At 38.5% G+C, this 25,554-nt stretch overlaps 2 pseudogenes; both read right to left on the minus strand.

Annotated features, from left to right (window-relative positions):
• LOC101635135 overlaps nt 1-24,051 on the minus strand; it is a 27,002-nt pseudogene extending 2,951 nt beyond the window's left edge.
• Nucleotides 24,052-24,680: 629 nt separating this feature from the next.
• The window catches only part of LOC101635369, a 2,303-nt pseudogene continuing 1,429 nt past the window's right edge, over nt 24,681-25,554 (minus strand).

The raw sequence follows: 25,554 nt of genomic DNA on the forward strand, positions 1-25,554 counted from the left end.
AGGCCAGAGGCTCAGGAGCAGCGAGAGGCTTCACCAGAGACAGAGTGGGGAGCAGAACAGGCAGATCGGAGGAAGCACACTGCTGAGGGGAGCAGCTGGCGGTCAGGAGAGGTCTGCCATGCCATGTGGTCTCCTCCTGGGCAGGCGGGAATCGAACCCATGAGAAAGAGGCTTTAGCGTCTCAGTGCTGTGATTTAACCCGCTGCGCCACCAGGGAAGGCCGATTATAGAAACTTTTTATATTTTATGTGTCTGTACTATCGTTTTTTTTTTTCATTTGTGATTGTTTTTATTTCTTAATTAAATACCATTTTTTATATACCTGTTAATTTTCTGACAGGATAGTATTTCTTCTCTCTGAGGTGGTCACCTTAGCATTCCTTTGCCTTTTTGATCTGTCCACTGTGGTATTATCATTATCTCCCTTAAGTTTTCTTATCAATTATCTTATGTATCTCAGTGCTCCATCAATCAGTGCGTACATTTCTTCTCTTTACATTTAGCCCTTTATCATGATCTAGTGTCCTTTTTTTAAAAAAAGGTTTATCTATTTAAAAGAACTGGGGTATGGGCCAGAGGTGTGGGCGTAAGCGGACTCACCAGAGACAGAGTAGTGAACAGAATAGGTGGATTGACCAAAATACATTGCTGAGGGAGCAGCGGGAGAGAGGTCTAACGTATCTTATGGATCACCTCTCTGTCCAGCCTGGGATCAAACTCATGCTACAGTGACTGTGTATATCTTCATAGTGCTGCACTTTAACCCCTTGTTCCATCAGGGAGATCTTCATTTTTATCTCTTTTTCCCTTCCTTAGGAATATTTTATTAGAAGTCAGTATAGAAATTCCTGATTTTTTTTTTTTTTTGGTTGTTATTTATTTTATCAATAATTTCATGCTTGTCTTTATTAGTAAGGGGATTTTCTTGTAAACTGCAGAAGATCTAGTAAGCATTCTTCATTTTTAGATTGATATGTTCAAAACATTTACATGTTATGTTAATACCTTGGTTTCTCTTCAGATACTATAAATCTTTTGCCTTTTACATATAATTCCTTAATGACATACAAATACCTATTGCAATTTTTTGTTATGTTTTTGATTTTAGATTTTTGTTTTGGTTTTTCTTGTCTTTTCTGTTTTTTAGGGGTTTCCCATTTTGTTTTATTTAGGGTCCATTTCCATTGCCTTATGTGTTTCTATTATTTTTTTACTTAGGTGTCTATTTGTATGACACATGGCATGGTCTGGTCACTGGCAGGTTGCACACTGTTGCTTTCCCTTTTCTCTTCCAAGTTGAGTAATTTTGGTGTATTTTACCTCAGTAATCTTTAATCTGTTATTTTATGATAAACTTCTTAGGACTTCTTTTATATATACTTTGATATTGATGTTTGCTAGTTTTTGCATTTAAGTAATGTGACTTAACTTTTCTTGCTAGCTTTAATATTAATCTTTCTTAGACATGGAAACAGCCCAAATGCCCCAAAATGGATAACTGGATTATAAAGATGTGGTGATGGAATATTACACAGCAACCAAAAAAAAAAAAGAAACACATGTCTTTTGCAGCAGCATGGATGTGGTTGGAAAAGATCATGCTTAGTGAGGCCCTCCCTGGTGGCACAGGGGGTTAAAGCATAGCACTGAGAGGCTAAAGCCACTTCCGCATGAGTTCGATTCCTGCCTGCCCCTGAGGTGACCACATGGTGTGGCAGACCTCTCCTGACCCGCCCACTGCTCCCCTCAGCAGTGTACTTCGTCAATTTGCCTGTTCTGCTCTCCACTCTGTCTATAGTGAAGCCTCTCGCTGCCCCTGAGCCTCTGGCCTGTACCCTAGTTCTGTATGCACAATATAAATAATTCTTAAAAAAAAGATCATGCTTAGTGAAATAAACCAGAAAGAAAAGGAAAAATATGGAATGGTTTCTCTCATATCAGGAATATAATGGAACAGGCAAGAAAATAATGATAATAATGAACAACTATATACCAGAGACATTTTGTGGGGGTGGAGTGGGGAATGGGATCAAAAACAGTGGGGGGAAGGAAATGCACTGGACTATGGTGATGGCACGTGGGTGATTTGGTGATGGGAAGCCCAAGGGGATTGCAACTGAGATGGAAAAAAGCTCAAAAATATGTAAAAGTAAACTTATAAAATTTTTAAAAATTAAAAAAATAATAAAAAATATTAATCTTTCTTAGTCAAAGATTCTGAACTGGAAGTCATTTTCTTAAAATACTTTGAATATCTCTTTCCGTTCTATTTTTGATTGTAATATGCCTGTTGAAACTCATAGATATTGTCCCAAGGAACACAAAAACATTCATATGTTTATTGTAGCACTATTTGAATAGTTAATATATGGAAACAACCTAAATGCCCTCAGACAGATGAATGGATAGAAAAAATGTGGTATAAATACACAATGGCATATAAACATATACCACTTTCAGCAACATCAATAGAACTGGGAGTTACTATATTCAGTGAAGTAAGCTTAAAGGTAAATACTGATGCTTTAATTTATATTTGAAATGCAGAGGAACCAAAAAAAAAGCCGGATAAAGACAAAACTTAAAAAAACCTTGAAAACTGAACATATAGATCTGAGGAAAAAAATTAGAGTGAAAAGGGGGGAGAACACAATGGACTATGTTGGAGTATTATGAATGCTTTGGTGTGGGGGAGCTACAGTGACCATATGTAAGGGGAGAAATCTTCTACTGTCAAAAAATTAATGTGGACATAAGAAAATGGTACTTTATTAAATTAATTTAAAAACAGAATGCAAAAATAATGCAAATAGATATATGAATTCCTATGGTCATTGCAGCACTATTTACAGTAACCTAAGTGCCCAAAAACAGATGAGTAGATTAAGATATGTATGTATGTATTTAAGATAGAATAACACTATTGATAAAAACATGAACTCTTGCTCTTTGCAACAGCATTTATAGGATTGGAGGATATTACATGGGGCAAAGTAAAAATGTCATTGAGACTTATATTGGGATAGAGTTAAATCTGTACATTACCTTTGGCAGGATGGCCATTTTATTTATGTTAATTCTCCTGAACCATGAGCAGGGTGTACCTTTCCATTTTTTTTGTATGTGTCTTCTTGTATTTCTTTTAACAGTGTTTTATAATTTTTTTTGTATAGGTCTTTTACCTCTTTTGTTAGGCTTATTTCCAGGTATTTGATTCTTTTGTTTTAATTGAAAAGGGCTTCTTCTGATTCATTGTTTGCCTATAGGAAGTCTCTGACTTTTGTGTGTTGATTTTATATCCTGCCATCTTACTAAACGGGTTGATTGTTTTGATTAGTTTGTCTGTGAAGCTTTTAGGGTTTCCCATGTAAATTATCATATTGTCTGCAAATAAAGACAGTTTTACTTCTTCTTTCCCTACTTGGATTCCTTGTATATCTTTTTCCTGTCTTATTGCTCTGACTAGAGTTACCAGTGTTATGTTAAAGAGCAGTGGCGATAGTGGACTTGTCTGGTTACTGATCTTATAAGAAAGGCTGTCAGCTTATCCACTGAGGACAATATTGGCTGTGGGTTTGTCAGATATGGCTTTTATCATGTTGAAATATGTTCCTTCTATTCCAAGGACTTTGAAGGCCTTAAACATAAGTGGATGTTGAACTTTATTGAATGTTTCCTCTGCATCTATTGATGTGACTATATGGTTTTTATTTTTCTGTTGGTTGATATGATGGATTATACTAGTTGATTTTCTAATGTTGAACCATCCTTGTGCTCCAAGGATAAAACCCACTTGATCATGGCATTTTATTCTTTTAATGCATTGTTAGATTCTGTTGGCTAAGATTTTTGTTGAGGATTTTTGCGTTGGTGTTCATTAGGGAGGTTGGTCTGAAGTTTTCTTTTTTTGTGGTTTTTTTTTTGGTTTTGTTATTAGTGTGGTGTTGGCTTTGTAGAAAGTATTTGGTAGTTTTCCTTCTTTTTCAATTTTTTGGGAGGAGTTTGTGTAGAATGGGCACTAGTTCTTTTCTGAACATTTGGTAAAATTCATTTATAAATCCATTTGGTCCTGGGCTTTTATTTTTGGGAAGGGTTTTGATTACTTCTTCAGGTTCCTTGCTTGTAATTGTCCTGTTTATTTAGTCTATTTCTTCTTTATCTAGCTTGGGTGATTATAGAGTTGTAGGAATTTGTCTATTACTGCTAAATTGTTGAATTTGTTTGCATAATGCTGTTCATAGTATTCTCTGGTTATGCTTTTGATTTTTGCTTTATCTGTTGTGATTTCTCTTCTTTCACTTATGATCCTGTTTATTTGTGCTTTCTCTTGTTTTCTTCTAGTGGCCTGGTTATCTTGTTTATTTTTTCACAACTTTTGGTTTCATTGATTTTTTTGGATTGGTTTTCTAACTTCCATTTCATTTATCTCTGCTTTGACTTTTATTATTTCCTGTCTTTTACTGGTTTGGGGGTTGTTTTGTTGTTCTCTTTCCAGTCCTTTAAGGTGGGAGATTAGGTTGTTTCTTTGAGTTACTTCTTGTTTTTTTTTTTTTTTACTTCTTGTTTCTTTATGTGAGTTTGTATTGCTATACATTTTCCTCTTATAACTGCTTTTAATGTGCCCATACGTTTTGGAAAGTTGTGTCCTCATTGTCATTCTTCTCAAGGTATTTTTTAGTTTCTTCTTTGACCTCCTCATTGATCCAATGGTCCTCCAGTAGTGTGGGTTTCAGTCTCCAATGGGTGATTTTCTTGCTTTCTTCACATGGTTTATTTCTAGTTTGAGGATTTTGTTTCTTAAGGCAGCAGAGCTCCAACATCAATGAGCAGATCACTTTGTTCCTTTCCATGCCTAATCCTAGAATTCATTTTTAAGAGACCAGCACTGTTATCATCCACTTCAACATTACCCAGTATAACTACAAGGACTACCATTATGTAAGAAAAAAATAATTAATAAAAATATTAACTGAAAACAAAACAAAAATTTCCACAATGCTTGGTACTTTGTTACTCAATAAAAATTTATTATTTCCTAGAAAATATAGCTGCCCAGATACTGTCTGCACACACACCAGTTGTTGAAATATGATTTCAGACTTCCTAAGAAATTTTGACATTTTAAAGTCAAAACTACTCTATAAACTTACAAGCTGTTTTATAATAGCCAAAATTGCCAATGTATATATTTATGAGCCTTTCCTACAATACATGTGCCTCTAGGGACAAAAGATATGGAATGAAATTAAGTGAAGAGAAACTAATCTTGACTAAGGGGAGAGTCTCAGCAAGAATTTGGAAAATTCCAGGGAAGTACAGGTAGTTTCACTCTTTCCATGTGTACAGCCTTTGCATACAGCAAGATAATTCCACTCTGAGGCAAATACTTAGAGCTACTGTCAGACACCACAAACTAAAGGGCAATGTGCCACTAAGGACAGTCCTTACTTTAGGTGCCACCACAAGTTCAGGGATTCTCAGACCAAATGACTAATTCTAGGAGTTTCCCATAATTTCCTCCCTCCAATTTAGTTTAATAATTTACTGGAATGACTCCTGCAATTCAGGAAAGCACTGCACTAGAGCCCCACTTTACTATACTAACCCTTTCTACAGACTTTATAGATAGAAAAATAACTGTTGTGAACTCATTACTGCATTAATATTGCATATTTCACTCAAAATGGCATAATTTGAAAATTTTGGCATATAACTAAGCTTATGTAAGACTGTCACTTCAGCCATAAAACAATAAAAACCCAGAATTTTGGTCTCATTGACATTAAAATAAGTAGACATAAATATAAAGAACTTAAATTGGAAAAGTTTATTTCAAAATCATTTAGAGTTGCTCATAATAGAGTGAGTGGGGGCAAAACAGTCTCATTAATTTGTAGCCAACCAGTGGCTAAAGCCATAAACTGTTACGGAGGTGCTACCTGAAGGGGGTTATTGGTAAAGAATAGAGAGCTGCAGGAAGAATGCTAAAAGTGGGGTGGAGCAAATGATAAAGTATATAAGGGACTGGAAAATTGGGCTGCATGAGTGGGGAGGCAGCATAGTGGCTGTAGCTGTGCAGGGACTTGATGGCAGCTGATGACCTTGGGCAGCGCTGCATGGGCTTCAGGAAACAGCTTTGTGTGTCAAGCCTCATAATGGAGGCTGCTGTACCGGCCCCATCCTACTTGTCATTTTAAAGCAGTCATTTTGGAACAGTTTTTGTAAGCCTGACAAAGAAAGTGAGAGACTAGGGAGACAGCTGTCTTGCTAAACTGCCATAAGTGTGACCACTTGTCAGGTTGTTAGGCCACTACAGCTGTTGCCTTGAGTATTGACTGTTGCTTTGTTGGAGCATTTTGGCAACTCAAGCATCTCCTGTTGTATTTTCTGCTGTGAATCGGATGCTATGAATTGGACCCTGGCCTATGGTTTGTCTGCCAAGCGTCCACAGTAGCAGGAAGACATAATCTTACACGTGGTCTATTGTTTGGGAGAGGAGCTCCGCTCTTTATGCAGGGCTGGAAGATACTGGACACAGATTTGGGTAAAGTAAACAGCCATTATCAGCCTCGGTAACTCTTTGTTATTTTTCTGGTTTGTTAATTAAATTTCTTAGTTGTTGTTCCCTAAGCCTGAGCGGTCTTATAATTATTCATGATGGTAAAGAACCCGGACAGAAACTGATAAACTATTTGGACAATGGTCTCTGCTGCCCTGTGTCAAATTCACTAACTTTTATAGCAGCATTGAGATTTTTTCCTTATTTTAATGTAATTGAAGTTTTCTTCTTAGTGTGCTATTTAGGACCCACAGTTAGAGTTTAGAAAAATGTTCTTACACAATTCAATAATAGCCCCAGTGTGAAAGGAACATAAAGCCTTAGAAAATAAAACATATCTAGATTTTACTAAAAAAGTCATGAGCCCTTGTGACAAAACTGTCAATCCCATACATGTGTGGGCCTGCCTGGTGGTGCTAAGGCCTGAGTTTGATCCCCAGCCAAGAAGCTGACCCACATATAGCACAGCAGACCTCTCCTATTTTGCTTGCTGCTCTTCTCAGCAATGTATTTCAGTAGATTTGCCTGTTCTGCTCCCTAGCGAACTCTCTCACACCCTGAACCATTGACCTTCACCCCAATTCTTTTATGTATAAATAAAATAAATAAAAAAACACCCACACATGTTGTAATTTGTTCATATGCTAACAGTTATTCAAATATCCACCCACAAATGCCCCACCTGTATAGTTGGTGGCAATTACAAAAAGAATATATAACATTAAAGTGAGGTTCATATTTTAATAGGAAGGATTAATATAAAGTCATTTGACAGTATAGTGGAGGTATTATAAAGCTCGGGTCTACTGTACAAAATTATTATAAAGTACTAGGATCAGCCAATGAAGAGACACATAAAGTGAGGTCTGAAAGAATGATGAACTCAGAGCTTGTCAGCCCTCTCCCTGTCAGTCTGGGTGCATTAACTTCCTAGCCAGTTATGTGGTCACATACTAGGAAGCTCCACCAGTCTTCAGGTTTTATTATGTATCCATGACTGATGGAATCATCAGCAACATGACTGTATTCAATTTTCAGCTCTCCTCTTCCTGGAGATGAGATTGGATCAAAGCCCCAACTTGTAATTACATGGTTAGAGGTAAGTAGTCTCTATTCTGAGTTGTGGTGTGAAAATAAATTCAGGTGTGATCTGAGGAGTTCATGGAAAAAAAAAAAAAAGGCATTGCCATTACTCAGGAAATTCCTAGTATTTTGTCTCCCTTTCAAGTAATAGGCACAAAGGTCAAACTCTTCATTACTCAACAAGCTACATAGTCTATGATACCATGTTGTAGAAGAGGGAAAGAAAAGGACAACAACATTTCCAAGACTGAACTTTTGTCTGAGACCCCTTCTGAGAGAATATTTAATCAGCCTTGACATTGATGGGGACTTTAAGTAGACCAAGTGCTCAATTTAAAAATTTTCTATTTAAACCAAAACAGTATTAACAGAAAGCTTAAAATATCTTGTCATACCATAGATTGTGTACATATGAGACTATGGATCTGATTAACACCAACCAAATTTACCGAAGAGTTTATATAAATCTGAATCATGAGGCAATGATTTACAATAAGGAATATTTAGCTTAGGAGATTCAGAAGACCTATCCCAATTTTTGGTGCCTTCTTCCACCTTCAATAATGTCAATGTTTACAATCAATTCAATCAAAATATAATGCTTTGTGATTAATAAATCAGAACAGGAGCAAAATATGTTCATGTTTTGACCCTTTCTGTACATTCCAAATCTACTATCACTCTCTTATTTTCACAACAAAACAATTTCCTGTACATGCCTATAGTATTTATTTTTATATGACACTATAGCTACGTCATATTTTATTTTCTTAAGATATTTCAAGTTCATCTTGATTGAATTTAGCAGACTGACAAATTTCTCTCAGAACATATTTGCCATCATGCCTGAGGATTTAATTCATGCTTACATCCATTTTTAAAATGCTTCTGATCATCCGCTTTCAGAGAAGAAATTTTGGACTTTCCCTAGTATTGGGGATGTACACCTTTGGTACAGCGTGAGAGAATTCAGTCCCTGAGCATGATTGAAGTCACCGTTCAATAAAGCCAGTGTTTACTTCCTGAGGCATGTGTGACTAATTGCAGGCATTAATTACATGCTTAGTTGCCTAGCTGGTGTGTCCTAAAGCTAGGGTATTTTAAAATGTTGTTTTCTTGACATTTGATAGTTTAATAGAAGCCTTTACACATCTTTCATCAGTGGGGAATGAATAAAGAATGAGGTTATTTCAGAATGCGCCTGGGATATTCCTGGGAATTATGGAGAAGTTAATTAAAGACAGAGAATGGACAAGTTTAAAAATACAATGCTACTTTATTGGGTGAATTATAAGTGTGCATATTTTTGATTTTTCAAAATTATTAAATTTCTGTTATTTCTGAGAAAATCTCTGTGACTGGATGTGACATTTAGTTTCCACCACTCCACTCTGTGAGTGCCTTCCACTGATATCTTAAGGGAACTCTGAGGATTGCTTACTCTTGGTTCTAGAGGACCAGTGTGGGCCATGCAGCAGACATCCATCTGTGCATCCAGCTTCATTTACCCACTATGTTCACCACATATGATTTAGTTAAGAGTTAGTCATGAAGTCACCATTGCTTCTTCGGAAGCAGTCACTCGGGAGAAGAAATTGTTACTGTTGTCTGCCCAGTGGAGCAGGCCAGCCTCCAGCATAGCAGACTGTGTGTCCCAGTGGAACAGTGTATGCTGTGCAGACTATGAGCCAGACAATATTACCTGAGGCTCCACTAGCATTTAGGGTGAGTCTCAGGGTCCCTGAGAAAAAGTCTTGTGTCCTGTTGCATTTGCAACATGAACCTCCTTGAGGGCCACAAGCTCAACACATCTGAAACAAGAATCATGATGAAGCTCTTCAGATTCCTTCTCTCTGTGCTTTCTCTTCTTTCTTTTTAAGATTTATTTATTTATGCATACAGAACTGGAATTCAGAGGTGGTGAGAGGATTCAGCAGACATAGTGGGGAGCAGAACAGTCAGAGTGATGAAGTATACACTGCTGAGGAGAGCATTGGGTGAGACAGGGGAGGCCAGGTGGATCACCTCTGGGGCCTGGGGCTGAACTTGCACTGAAGCGCTATGGCCAGCTTTGCAGTGCTGTGCCTTAACCCACTGCAACACAAGAAAGGGTTTCTCTAATTTCCATCCCTGTTACTATCATCAGCATCCATCCAAAAACATGTGAGCTTTCTTGACTGATCCCTTCACTCACATCCAGTGCAACCAATTCATAAGTACAGCCACATACTTCCAAGTTTTCTTAAATTGTCCATTTCTCTTCATCTCATATAAGTGGTGTGCATCTCTCCTAAAGAATGTTGACAACTTCCCAGCTTACCCATCATACCCATCCTCCACTTGCTCTCCACCCTGGTCCAATGTGATGTTTTAGAACATCAGTTCTTTCAATGCCATGGTAGAATTCCTACACTATTACCCACTAGTTTCAGGACGCAAATCAACATATACAGGTCTGGCATCTGTATATGACTCCAGACCCAAGTTGAACTACATACTGCCTCCCACATCTGACAACCCAGGCCTACTGACTGACCTCTCATCCACTAACAGTTCACACTCTGTCTTCCTACAGGACACTTGCTTTTCCCTTTCTCTATGATGGAACTTTCCAACATATCCTACTTTTTTAATGTGGTAAAAAAATATAGATAACAAAAATTTTACCATTTTAATATGCAGTTCAGTTGACATTCAATATTACTGTGCCAAAAATATGGAATACTTCATGAGTTTGCATGTCACGCTTCCATTGGGGAATGTTGCTTTCTCTGTTCTGAATTTTGACATGCACTGAAGCAAGAACCCCCTCCTTTTTGACTATAGAGTCTGAGTCATGCTGCAAATCTTAGATTAAAAGTCACTGACTCAGGAAAGCTTTCCAAGTCCAGGCTTATCCCTGTCACACACACCCTTCGATGCACAGCCCCCAGCACCAGTAAGGCTATTTGGTTGGTGTCTATACCTTGAGCTCTAGGGCACAGTATACAGCGCCAAGAGGAGGTTGAGTACATAGTGGGGAGCTCAGTGAATCCTCCATAAATGTGTAAGTGAATAAATGAATGAAAGAAATTTAATTCTTCCCACAGTGAAGATCAACTTATTATAGAAAACCATGTCTTTGTGCATTGTCTTGAACTTCATTCCACTTAGGAGTTTAGTGTCACCTTTGCAGATAGTAAGGATTAGTAAGTAAGGATTTTTTCCCCTTTTCTCAAATAGCGAATTACTAAATCAGATTTACCTCTCATAATTAATACAACACCAAATAAACTTTAAATCATACGTTTTCCTTTGACTCTTTTCATAAACATTTCAAAACTATTGAATCTAGACCTGAAACTCCGAGGAAGCTTGTAATTTCTGAAAACAGATATAAAGAAGAGTTAATTTTGCATAAGCCTGAAAGGCACTCAGTATGTTCTGCCCCCACCCACTCACACCCTCCCCACCACATCTGTCCTGCCATGCATGAACACTGATAGTGAAGTATGGAGACAGCTTTCTCTGGAAGCTGAAATATGTGTATACCACCAAGTTCATGCAGAATTTGTTATCCTGTCTTCAGGAAGCCCAACTATGGGTCAGACAGAGTGAATTTGGTATTTCAAGGAAACAAGGACTCTACCAGAACAACTGGTGTTCATATGACCTTCTCACTTTATGTGTTATTCATAACACCAGGAGCTAGGGATCAACATTATCATCAACAACAGCATCTTAATTTTACAGATGAAGGGAAAACATTCAGAGGTCAAACAACTGGTCCAAGATCTCCCAGCCAGGGACAAAGTCAGACTTGGCACCTAGATTTGATGCTAAAACCCTTGCTCTTTTAACCCCATTTTGTTGTTATTAACCATTGCACACTTAGGGAACTCTTATAACAGTACCCTTGAAGTGGTATAAATGAAGATCTCCGTTCACTTTGCATTGTGGAAAGTAGAGGAATGTGGCTTGTGATTAGAAGACCCTTCAGTGTGCCTGTATACTTAATATTTGATTGCATGGCCTGTGGTTACTCAGGAAGTACTCAGCTCACTGGCTGATCAGAAGTCTGAGACAGGGAATTACACTGTGATCAAGACTGCCCTTAAAATGCAAAACTGCGAGGTTATGAGACTCTCCCAAGACTCTGTCTCCATTGCAGAGTGCCCTTGCCTATTCAAAATCTTGGGGGCTCTTGTTTTGACTCTCTGCAAGGTTTCACTTAATCTTGGGGGGAAAACTAAGATGACCTCTACCTCCAAGTAGAGCCTGTGGTAGCAGCCCCATGGGAGGGTTCTCTAAATCCTGCCTGTCCCCACTGTCTTTATGGAGAACAGAGTAAAGAACATACTAATCTCTGGATGAGAGTAAGGAACAAAATGCATAATCCTCCCAATGCTGGATCAGTGTATGCTGAGATAATCCCATAGACTCTTCACTGAAGAGACGATGAAAAGAAGCAAGGAGCCCATCAGGAGGTCACAAACCAAAATCTTCTGACACCTGTCTCCCCACCACTATCACTCATGTCCAGCATTAGCCCCACTGAACCAAAGCTTCCAACGACCAAAAATATCCTTCATTGTGGCATTTCCCGTCTTCCCACTAGGTCCTTTTTTGTATCTACAAATCTGCTTTTTCTCAACTCTTCCTCGTTTCCCTTTTAGCATCGTCCTCCCATGACTCTTCTTTTTGCACAGCTTATTTCTTTTCCTGTCAACTCTCCAACTGGAGCAGAGAGTAGATACCTAGCTTTTTTTTTTTTTTCATACAAAAATACATGCACAAACTCCTCTAACATCTATTTTTTAGCTCCAGGTTAGGTTTTCCAAACCTCCTTTGTTTAAAAAAACATCTCTCAGCATTCCTTCATCATTTTCTAATGCTCATACTTTCCACTAAGTTCTATAAGAAATTCAAACTTCCAGAAAAAAAGGAGATTTATACTTTTTTCTTGTTTTAAGTCCTCAATCATCATCATAGCAATTATCATCCTTTATCATTAATTTCCACTATGATCTTTACAAAATCTTCTCTCCTGACATAAAAATCTTATGCTTGGCCCTCCCTGGTGGCGCAGCGGGTTAAAGCACAGCACTAAGAAGCTAAAGCCACTTCCGCATGATTTCGATTACCACCTGCCTCAGCGGTAACCCACATGGCGTGGCAGACCTCTCCTGATCCGCCCGCTGCTCCCCTCAGCAGTGTACTTTGTCCATCTGCCTGTTCTGCTCCCCACTCTGTCTCTGGTGAAGGCTATTGCTGCCCCTGAGCCTCTGGCCTGTACCCCAGTTCTGCATGCACAAATAAATAAAATAAAAATCTTATGCTTGATATCACTTCTTTTATTATTGAATCTTAACTTTGTCACCTACAGAACAATTTCCACTAACTTTTGCATTTTGCCATCCATACCTGATCATTTTTCCTTCAGGTATACTTATCACAACAGTTCTTTATACAAAGACACAACAGGTGCTTCCAGAACAACTTGTGGTCTGAGAATGACATTACTTCAAATGAGGATGACCTTGGTTGTTCAGGAATGAATCCCTGTCCTTTAGTTTTACCTTGCTTCACAAAGAAAAATGATACCCTGAAAAACTACCAGTTGTATAGAAATGCTCGTAATTTTTTTTGAAGGAAAATTATTTGTATATTTATTTTCAGATCCTTTCTGGTTTCTAACACAGTTTAAAACCACTATTCTCTTAAAGTTATTCATGATCATGCATTTTGAAAAACTTATTTAATAAGCTTACCCTTGAAATTATTGAAATTATTACTAAATGGAAATGTTGGAAAAGTGGATTGAAGAAAAGCAGCACTTAATTAGAATATCTGTATTGCTTTTGTTTCTCTAATCCTGCCGGAGTTCATCTGAAATAGATGTCTTTGGGCTATACAGGATAGGATTTTGTTGGCTATGAAAGCAACTGAAAAAATGCTCATCCTTATTCATCATCAGGGAAGGTATCTTACCTCCACCCTATGAGAATGATACATATCAAAAAGACCAGAAATAAGTGTTGGCAAGAGTATATAGAAAAGAAACACTTGCACACTGTTGGTTGGAAGGCAGACTAGACAATATCTATGGAAAACATTATGGGATTTTCTCAAAAATTTAAAAATTGATCTACTGTATGATCCAGCATCCCCACTGTTAAGTTGCATCTATTTATTTAAAAGATGCAAAAACACCAATTTGAAGGAATAACTGCACTCCTATGTTCATTACAGCATTTTACAATAATCAAACTATGGAAACAAGCTAACTAACCAACAACAGATGAATGGAATAAGAATGGTAGAATCCAGGCCCTCCCTGGTGGTGCAATAGGTTAAAGTGCAGCACTTCGAAGCTATCAGCAGCTGCTTTGATGCCAATTCCATCTCAGGCCAGGTTGCTGACTAACATGATGTGGCAGACCTCTCCTGTCTTGCCCCACCTGCTGCTCCCCTCAGCAATGTACTTCATCAGTTTGCCTGTTTTGCTTCCCTCTCTGTGTCTGGTGAATCCGCTCACTTTCTGCGCACCTCTGGCCTGTACCCCAGTTCTGCATGCATTAAAAAAAAAAAGTGGTATAATCCAGGGAGGAAAAATGACATTGGCAGAGGAGGTTCTCTGCCTAAGAGAATGGTTGGTGGTAGTCCAGAGTATCACTGGAACCAGAGGATCCATGACTCAGGGGGAAATTAGCACAATTCCAAGACATCAGCACTGACTGTGAAAAGCTAACACTGAGGAATTTCAATTTTATACAGCAAAAAGTGGGTGGAGAGAGGCACCTGGAGATTGCAACAGGGGAGGGAGGTGGTGGGGCAAATCTGTGCTCCTATGTTTGACAGGTAGCTTTGGGGATTGGAAGACTTACTGGTGTAAGTAACCTTAACTGAGGGGAGATTCTTGTGAAGGTATTGAGTGAGCCAGATGGCAATATCCTAAATCAAGAAGTGTAACCAAGCTACACCTACCCCATCTCCATGGGACAGATGATTTGGAATTCAGATGAAAACACCATCTGTAGACTGTAGAATTAGGTCGGGGAAACCAAGAAAGAAAGGCTAACAGGAGTACCACATATGAGCTACCCTGCTACTGTCGGAGACTTTGTCCCCAATCATTGATTATTGGGGGGCAAAACAGGCAGGGTCTCAAGTGGGAACAATGTCGGCGAGCGGATATTACAGAAATTGGGGAGTAAGGGAGTGGGAATGAGGAAGACACGGAATGGGAGTTGGGTGCAAATCTTCCTGTATTGCCTTCAGCAGAGATTTTATACATTTCAAGCAGGCAGAGAGATGACATTAGCATATGAAAGGGGCTGAGATCACAATCATCTTTTTTTAAAGAATAGTTTGGGGTCGCTTTGACCTTTACTTGAGATTATAACATTTTAAAACCAATCAAGGTTAAAACAGGTACATAGATACACAAAGTTTAAGACTTACATTATTATAGTGAAGATTAACTAAAATAAAGTCCCTTAAACCTTATCTACTACTTAATGGTTTTTCTTTTCTACTTGAGACATCCTGGGAAGAGGACATTTCTTGTAAATCAAATTATGGAAAAATTTTTTGAAGAAGCCCATTAGAAAGTTTTAAGTGAGTTTCCTTGAGGTCTAGACAGTAGAAAGCATAATTAGCTCGGAATAGGAGACATAGGTGAATTTCCTTATCTAAAGACTAGGTAGTAGAATCCTGAAAGACTAGCCAGAAGACGTGTGAATTCCTTTCAAGTGTAGCAAGTAGAAAACCTGATTAGCTTTAAACAGGCAACCTGGATGAATTTCCACATCTTAAGGCCAGACAGTAGAAAGTTTGAGTAATTCTGTAGAAGCTGAATAGAAGGCTAGGTGAGATTGTAGAGTGATAAGATTTGGGTTTACCTCCATCTGGCAGTGAGAGAGACTTTGCAGAAACAGCCCTTTTGCTTTTATTGATCAGCCAGTCATCAAGTCACTTTTGACTTCAGAGAAATTTCTCACCCTGGTGCAGTGCTTGCTTGTCAGGGTCAGGCAGCATCTTATGCGTTGGAGGCAATCCAATTGTAAGCTAAAGGTTGCTCAGAATATTTTGATATTATGATTATACAAAAAAGGGAGGTCATAACATAAGTTAGCATGGAAAGTCTGATTTTTCAGAGCATTTCCCCTCCATCCGTACCGTGTCTGTCTACAGAGTTTGCATAGCTTGTGTCATGCTACATGCTTTAAAAAACAAAACAAAACAAAATAGTTTATTTTTACATCATTTTGTGTCTTTTTCCATCTGAGTTGTAATCCCCGTGGGCTTCCCATCACCAAATCACCTGTGTGCTATCACCATAGTTCAGTGCACTCCTCCTTTCCTCCCCCGTTTTTGATCCCATTCCCCACTCCACCCCCGTGAAATATCTCTGGTATATAGTTGTTCATTATTATTATTTATTTATTGCCTGGTCTTTTATACTCCTGCTATAAATGAATTCATCTCATATTTGTCCTTTTCTTTCTGGTTTATTTCACTAAGCATGATCCCTTCCAGATCCATCAATGGCGCTGCAAAAGGCATGTGTTTATTTTTGTGGTTGGTTGCCGCGTCCGGCTGATCGGAGCCGAGTCCGGCGAGGGACGATGAGGTTAAAGAAAACACAGGACGCCGAGGTTCTTCATCCAGGAGTCTCTCGTTTATTGCCAGCGACCCCTTTATATACCATTAGGCAGTAGGAGTGGAAAATTAAGGTGGGAAAGGAAGAAGTGGGGAATTTCTCTTGCCACACCACCTGCAGCCACCAGATGCTGACACTCCCTTACAAGGGAGTGTGCTAAGGCAGAGAAAGGTCAGGTCATCCCTGTGGCGTCTTAGGCAGATAAACACAAGTCTGTGTCATGGCTTTATCGGCCCGACCACCTGGCCGCCTTGACACACACAACAGGGGGCACATCCCCCGGAGCCCCGGGGGTAATGTGCTAACTCGGCACCAACAGTTGGTAAGTAATATTCCATTGTGTATATGTACTACATTTTTTAGTACAGTCATCTCCTTTTGGGCATTTGGGTTGATTCCATGTCTTTCCAATTATAAATAAAGCAGCAATAAACATGGGGGTACAGGTGTCTTTTGGAATCAGTGTTTTGTGTTTTTTGGGTAAATACCTAAGTGTGGGATTGCTGGGTCATATGGAAGCTCCATTTTTACTTGTTACATTACTTTTTAACAGTGACTTAACGCTCCAAACCCCTTTCTAAGCTTTGACTCAATAGCTACCAACCAGTTGTCCCTAATGTATAATGTCATTCAACTTATTGCAATGTCAAACCAGAAGAGAGAGAGATCCCACAGCACCATCCTCTGGTGAAATTCTGTACCCTTAAAATAACAAAATAGGCAGACATGACAATCAAGGGAATATTTTACCACAAGAGGAAACAAATCTCCATAATCCAACCACAAAATGTGAACTAGCTTTTCTTTCTATCACATGCAGAGTTCAAAATTGCCATGATAAAAGGCTTAAAGGAATAAGAGAAAACATAGAAAAGTACATCAAAAATGTATAAGAGAACTCAGAAGAAAATGAATGTTCTGAAAAAGAAAATAAATGAGAAGATCAAAATTGAATGTTTAAATAAGAAAATAATGAAGATGCATTATGTTAAAGGTCAATAGAAGGGATAAAAAATTTCTCAAGAAAACTATAGAAGTAGGATAAACCAGATGAAAGACAGAGTCAGTGACCTCAAAGATAATAATGAGTAAAAAGTCCAAGTGGTGGCCCTCCCTGGTGGCGCAGCGGGTTAAAGCACAGCACCGAGAGGCTGAAGCCACTTCCGCATGAGTTCGATTCCCGCCTGCCCCGGAGGAGACCACATGGCGTGGCAGACCTCTCCTGACCCGCCTGCTGCTCCCCTCAGCAGTGTACTTAGTCGATCTGCCTGTTCTGCTCCCCACTCTGTCTCTGGTGAAACCTCTCGCCACCCCTGCACCTCTGGCCTGTACCCCTCAGTTCTGTATGCATAAATAAATAGATCTTAAAAAAAAAAAAAGTCCAAGTGGAAGAAGAAAGAGAAATATGAAGGGGAAAAATAAAGCAACACTTCAAGAATATGACACCCTCCCTCCCTGATGGTGTAAAAAAGAAAGGCAATATAATTTTTGGTACATTTTTATTTTTGACTTTTTTATTTTATAAATATGTTTTTTACATTATTCTTCATTTTGTACATTTTTTCATCTCAGCTATAATCTCCATGAAATTACTATCACCACTTCACCCATGTACCATCACTATAGTCCCATGTGCTCTTCCCAACACCATTTTGATCTTGTTCCCATCTCCTCCCCCATAGAATGTTTCTAGTTTATAGCTATAAGTTGATGTTCTTTTTTACTTTATTACAATTACTATATATATAATACTATTTTCAACCTGATCCCTTACACTCCTGCTCTGAGTAAAACCATGTGGTATTTTCCTTTTTTTTATTCTCGCATATTTAACTAAGCAGGATCTTCTCCAGTTCCATCATGTTGCCACAAATGGCATAAGTTTATTTTTTGATTACTGAGTAATATTCCATTATGTTAATTTCTGAGTGTTTGTTAAAATTCATTCGTAAAGTTGTCTGGTCCTGGGATTTTGTTTGTGGGGAGAGATTTTATTACTCTCTCAATTTCACTGCTTGTAATTGGTCTGTTTATGTGTTTTATTTCTTCTCTGTCGAGCGTTGGATGATTGGGAAGTTGTAGGAATTTGTCCATCTCTTCTAGATTGTTGAACTTGTTTGCATATAACAGTTCATAGTAATCGCTTACTATTCTTTTGATTTCTTCTATGTCTGTTGTGATTTCTCCTCTTTTGTTTATGATCCTATTTATTTGGAATGATGGCTTTTGTTAGTTCTGGATTAGAAAAATCAAAGTTGTGCCCTCCCTAATGGTGTAACAGGTTAAGGTACCGCACTGCGAAGCTGGCCATAGCCACTTCATCCAAAGTTCAATCCCTGGCCAGGGAGGTAACCCAGATGGCACAGCAGACATCTCTTGTCTTGCCTGCTGCTATACTTTGACAATCTGCAGTTGTGTATGCAAAAATAAATAAATCTTTAAAAAAGACAATAAGGAAAGTCAAAGTATTTTATCTGAATTAAGTTTCTGAATTTTTCTGGGTTAAATTTCTCCTGGAAATTTTTGCCTATACTATTTGTTTTGGGTGTATAGGCCATTTGAATTCTTGAATTTGTTTGATTGCTGGTGGAAGATTATATTCTAAGACTCTCTTTCCACTGAGGATGGTCTGTGTTGGAAATCACTCTATTTGATTTCTGGGCACACCAGAAATGCAATCACAAACCATCAAGTTTGTGGGAAGATCTGTTGTGTGTGTGTGTGTTGTTTTTGTTTTTTTTGCATCAGAATCACTGGGTTTTGATAACTATGTTGTCGTCTTGATTCCAGAATGCCAGGCACTATTGGTTCCTTAGGCAACTCATAGGAAACAGAGTTTGAGGAGAAGGAAGATAGTTTGATTTATCAACAAACTGAGGGCAGCAGACTTGTGTTTAAAAGACTACTGTCTGGCTCTTTGGCAAAACACAGCGATATTTATCTAGGCTTACAAGGGAAGGGAAAGGACTGGCAAGGAAAGGCATATCCTTGTAACACAACTGTGTGGAGGTTTTGGTTGATGCCAGCTTGTTTTCACTATAACCTGGTGGTCATCAATTCCAGTATTTTCTTAGGATGCTCTTTTCTCTCAGAATGTAAGACAACACAACTGTTAAGCTCAGAGGGCAAATAAAGAATGTTAAGAATGTTTATCTGGCAAGATAGAAAGAAAGACATGTTATTCATTGCTATATTATTTTCCCCACTGGCACTTATGACCTTCCATTTCTGTGGGAGAAAGAGGCATTGTAATCATCCGACTACTTCCTTCTGAACTGGACCATGGTTGAGGATTTTTATTACAGCAGGATATTGTACTGTTAAATCAGTGTCTCCCTATTTTGGGTGACTTATTTATATATTGATTTTTATTTAGTTCATTAGCTTCTGTTATAAGAAACAATAGGATTTCATGTTTGGGTTAGAAGAAAGGAGATGACTCCTTTTTTTTTTTTTTTTAAAGATTTATTTATTTGTGCATACAGAACTGGGGTACAGGCCAGAGGCTCAGGGGCGGTGAGAAGCTTCACCAGAGACAGAGTGGGGAGCAGAGCAGGCAGATCGACGAAGTACACAGCTGAGGGGAGCAGCGGGCGTGACAGGAGAGGTCTGCCAGGCCATGTGGTCACCTCCGGGGCAGGCGGAATTGAAATCATGAAGAAGAGGTTTTAAATTATAAATAAAATACTTTAACCCGCTGCGCTACCTCAGAGGGCCCAAAGTTTTCTTTATATTGTTTTTTCATAGAGGTTTGAGCTTAACCTGATTGGGTACTGTTATATGTTAGCTGCTTTCTCCCTTTTGCCAACACCAGTATTTGCTATTTGCCCTGAGTTTTTAGAAATTTCACTATCATATGTCTCTCTATATTCTATATCTGGCTGTTGTTTTCTCTAGGTATGCTGGGGCTCTTTTAGCTTCCTATATTTGTACATTTTACCCTTCTCCAGTTGAAAAATTTTCCTTCGTTATTTCTTTAAGTACATTTTCTTTCCTTTCACTTTCTCTCCTCCCTCAGGTATTCCTATTATTTTTATGTTGTCTTTTCTCTGAAGTTCTATTTTGTCTGACATAAGTATGACTATCCTACTTTCTTTTGGATGCCAAAGGAATCAAATAGTTTTTGGTGTGTTTCCTCATTTTTTAAATTTTGTTTTTCTTTCTATCTCTGCTCAGGTGCTTTGTACCTCTGCTTCTTCAGTTACATTAAATCATTTTCCACTTGCTCTGTTCTACTTCCACAACTCTCTCCTGAGCTTTTCATGTTCCTGTATTTCTCTTTTGAAATCCTCTTTTTTATCTTATTTGGAGCATCATTAATTAATTTCATTTCTAAGAACAACCTTTCATTTTTATGAGTTTTCTCCCATTTATTTGAATTTCTTTATCATTGTAATTCTGAATTCTATATCTGACAGAAAGAATATAGCTTCCATATCTCTAACTTGGGATTCTGGGGATTTGTCCTATCTGTGTTGTATTCACTTGGGGAATCATGTTGTCATTTCTTGTTTATTTTCCTTCTGCCCATTTTTAGATTTGGAACCTGGCTGTTGTATTTGGGTTTTCTTCTGGGTGTGGTTCCTCCTTCCTCACTGATCAGGCTTTCAAATGTAGTGGTCACACCACTAGTAGGTTCTCACAAGAGGTCATGAGACCTCTAGCCCCTCAAACTCACTTCCACTTGTAGGTCTCAGTGTTCTGTGCAGGTGCTGGTGGGATCTAATAAGTCACAAGGCCTTTGCAGATCTGGAAGGCCTCAATCCTTCTGCCTGTGTGGGAAGGGACTGGCTGGTTCCAGTTCATGTGGGCACTGGAGGTGTCTCTCAGAAGTTATGAGACCTCTGCTTGTCTTGGTAGGAGTCAGCAGGGTGCTGTACAATGTCTGGCTCCCTCCCGACCTAAAGTTGTAGATTCACCAGTCCAGGTGAGGCCAAAGGAACTCCATTGGAAGTTGCAAGAACTTTGCTTGCCTAGAAGATGCAATGGAGTCCTGTAGAAGGTTGGAGGTCTCTGGCCACTCTCACTCCCCATCAGTCCTCTTGGTACTATATTAAGCTGCAGGTCTATTTTGTCTGACCTAAGTATGATTTCCTACTTTCCTTTGGGTACCATTTACTTGTGGGATTGTTTCTTACCGCTTTAATTTCAGCCTATATTTAACTTCAGTAGTTAAGTGCCTTTGCTGGAGGCAACAGAAGACTGGAGTCTATTTCCTATTTCAACTACATAATCTGTGTCTTTTCAATAGTGAGTTTGGTCATTAATGTTACAGTGATTATTGATATGTAAATGTCCATCACTGCCATTTGTTTCCTAGCTTTGTGATTCTATTTAATTCTTTATTCAGCTCTTTGTGCTTGTGCCTCTCTTTGGTTCAGATCCTGAAGCTTCTTACTGTATTTCTTGATATGGTAGAAGGGAGGTTAAGAGGATGCCAAATCCCTAAAATTTTCTTTGTCTGAGAACATCCTTGTCTCTCCTACGAAAAGAAGAACTTGCAAGATAGAGTCTCCTGACCTTTTTTTTCTTGGAATATCTTGAATATGTCATTCCCTTCTCTTCCTGGCATAGTATTTCTTCAGAGCAATCCAGTGTTAGTCCAATTAGATAACAATAACCTGTTAAAGGTTATCTGTTTCTTCCACTTTTTCCACTTCATTGTTTTTTCCTTGCCGTGGGCTCTTAGGGCATTTTACTATTGTGACTCTTTTAGTGGTTGCTTTTAACCTAGGTAGTCAAATATTCTTGCTTCTTGCATTATTATGTTAATTTGTTTCATCAATTTTGGGATGTTCTTTGCCACTTGGATATCTTTGTGATCAATCCTTTATTGTTAGTAGTGTGTGAGAAAAATTTTTCCCAACCAGTGGATGTTTGTTTGTTTTTGTAATGTTTCTTTTGCTGTATAGAAGCTCTTTAACTTGATGTAGTCCCATCTGTTTATCTTTTCTTTCACTATTGTTGTACTAGGTTATTATGTGCTATCTTTTTTTTTTCCAGGTTTTCAATAAATTTATCCTATATGTGTCAATCATTATTCACAATAACCAAAATATGGAAATAATTTGTGTCCATGAATAGATGATTGAATAAAAAAGATATATGTGATATAACATTTATTTCACATGTTATGGAATTATAAAATGTGGATATTATGCATATATGTATGCAATGGAATTTATTTTTGCTTTGCGAAAGGACATCCCACTACTTGTGGAAACATGGGTCTATCATTTTACTGAATAAAGTAACAGAGAAAGACAATTGTGGTATAATATCATTATTATGTAGAATTTTAAAAAGTCAAACTTATAAAAAACCAGAGAGTTAAAGGTGTTATTGAGGGATGGGGGATTAGGAAAAAATGTTAAGAACACAAAAGTCTAACAGGTGAAAACATAGTACAGTGAGTATTATACTCATCAAACTTGTTATGACAGGAACATAGTTGTCCTACCTCTTAAAATAACTATGTAACGTGAAAAAGGTACAATTATCACAATAGCAATAACACTATAGCATATTGACATGCTTTACATCTTGAGACAATGTTACATATATTTCAATAAAAGAATGAGTGTCGAAATCTGAATCTCTCAAATGGTCAGTATCAAGGAAATGGTAAGCATTGGGGTCACAGTGACAGGGTTAAGATTCAAGTTCAGGCCCTCCCTGGTGGCGCAGTGGGTTAAAGCACAACACAAAGAAGTTTAAACCACTTCCGCATGAGTTCAATTCCTGCCTGCCCTGGAGGAGATCCAAATGGCTAGGCAGACCTCTCCTGACCTGCCTGCTGCTCCCCTCAGCAGTGTACTTCATCAGTCTGCCTGTTCTGCTCCCCACTCTGTCTCTGGTGAATCCTCTCACCCTCCACATCTCTGGCCTGTACCCCAGTTCTGTACGAATAAATAAATAAATTTAAAAAAAAAGATTCAAGTTTGGTTTCACGATCAGTATGTCCATGTATTGGGGTAATAAGAGTCAGGAACTTAAGTATAGCTGAAATTCAATTGTATAAACAATTAGGATAACCAACTAGTTATAGAGGGAGATTCTGTCAGTCATAGTCTGAAGGTCCTAACATCTTCAGGTCAGTTTGTATTAAGATGAAAATCAGAAGTGAGTGTCAAATGCAAGTGAAAACCTAAGTCCAGAATCAGAAATGGTGTCAGAGTAAAATTGAAAAAGATCAAGGTCTGGTCAGTGAGGTTTTGATTTTTGTCTTGAGGTTTTGATTTTTGTCAAGGACCTAAATGTCTGAATGTAGAGTGAGGGTCAGGTTTAAATGACTTTCATATTCATAGTCAAGATCACAAGAATCTGGATGAAGGGTATGGTCAAAAGGAAAGCAAGCACCATGTTTAGAGTTAAGGATGAAGTTAGGGTCATGCTAAGGGACAGTAATGATGAAGTTTTCAAAGAGAAGCCCAATTGAGAGCAAGGTTAAACATGAGGGTCATTGTCATGATCAGGATCATGAGTCAGTATCAGAGACAGGATAAAGAAAGTGTCCCAGTGGATCCTGAGTAGTGAGGTTGAAAGAATAGGTCAAGCTGTGAGTAAGGTCAGGGAGAGCACTACTGTCAGTGAAAACAAAGTTTAAGGGGAAGAATCAGGGTCAAGATTAGGGAAAGGTTCAAGTTTAAATTAAGGGTAGGGGAGTCATGGTCAAGGTATCAAATTCAAGTTGAAGATTGGTGGCTTATTACCACCAGTAAATGTAGTGCTTTCTGAAACACTTTCTGGGAGCATTTACCTCCATGTCTATCTCCCACACTTGTTTGGAATTTCCAAGTCTGCCAAACAGTCCTTGTACTCTCCAAAGGGATACATGTGTCATAAAGGCAAAGTCCCTGGAAATAATTTTTGTTCTTTGATGGTACCCAGCCCCTTAGAAGACTAGTTGGTACAGAGAAGGTGCTCAGTTATCAATGGAAAAATGTACATATGGAAATGAAATGCAAAAAGCTGGCCATGTTTCTCCATGGGGTAGAATTATAAGGATGTTTTATGATTAATTTGATACATGTCTATATTTCTTTAATTAAAAAATAATATTATTATTTTATAGTCACCAAAACCAGATTATTCAATTTTGAGAGGAAACAAAGAAAAGTGCTTGATATAGTTTGACACAAACTACTAATTGAACTGTAGCTAATAGCCAAACCTCAGACAAGTGGCAGATATCCCAATAGCTTGGGACCTCAAAGACCTATTCCAGTTTCCTCATCCTAAGAGTAAAGACACATAGAGAAGTAAAATTGAGTTCTATTTACTCAATCGCTTTGAAATTGAATCATGAGTATTTCTTCATTTATACTTCACCCCTTTACTGGTGTTTCTGTTCTTTGAAGACTAGAGCTTGATGCAAAAAAAGAAGTGACTGTTCTAGATGTACATATATACAACCTTTGAGGGCACAGTTTGGAGGTACAAATGTACAGGATACTTGTAAAAGTGGGATAGCAGAGTTTCACTGTAGCCAATGAGGAAGTAAAACTTGTGTAGGCAGTATCTCAGGACTAGGGCACAAATCCGGGCGCTTTAGGATAAGCTGGTCAGCCAAGCATCCTGGGAAGGTGCCCATCATGAACTTTCGCAGGAAACCATCTTCCACAATTCGCTCTACAGCAAGGTTCTCCCCATCCAAGTTACCTGTACGCAGGGAAAGCCACCCTTTGCAATGAGCGATATGGTGCTGTGCATGTGGCTCTTCATAGGTCACTGACTTGTCCCCTTTACTCACTCGAACTCTGGCTGCCCAGTTCTTGGTGCAAATAGCGGTAGTGTGCAGGGTCCTCCTGATGCAGGGCAGCTTGTGGATCTAGGAAAGCATCCGCTGCGCAAGGGGTCGCTGCAGCTGCGTGGCACCAAAGCGAGTGGAAGCTTGGGTGCTGTATTTTTAAAGATGTTACTGAGGTGTGGTGTAGTGTTTCACCCAACTTTGCTTCCAGGTATTTTATGGTTTCTGTAATTATGTCTAGGTCTTTAATCCACTTCAAGTTGTTTTTTGTGCATGGTGCGAGGTAGTGACCTAGTTTTATTTTTTTGCATGTAGTGTCCCAATTTTCCCAGCACCATTTGTTGAACAAACTTTCTTTGTTCCATTGTATAGTCTTTGCTCCTTTGTCAAAGATTAGCTGCCCATAAACTTGTGGGTTTATATCTGGGTTTTCTGTTTGAATCCACTTCTGCTGGTCTGTGTGTCTGTTCTTGTTCCAATACTATGCAGTATTGATTATTATGGCTTTGTAGTATAGTT

The sequence above is a fragment of the Condylura cristata genome, unplaced genomic scaffold (assembly GCF_000260355.1).
Source record: "Condylura cristata isolate star-nosed mole 26May11 unplaced genomic scaffold, ConCri1.0 scaffold00006, whole genome shotgun sequence".
Lineage (NCBI taxonomy): Eukaryota > Metazoa > Chordata > Mammalia > Eulipotyphla > Talpidae > Condylura > Condylura cristata.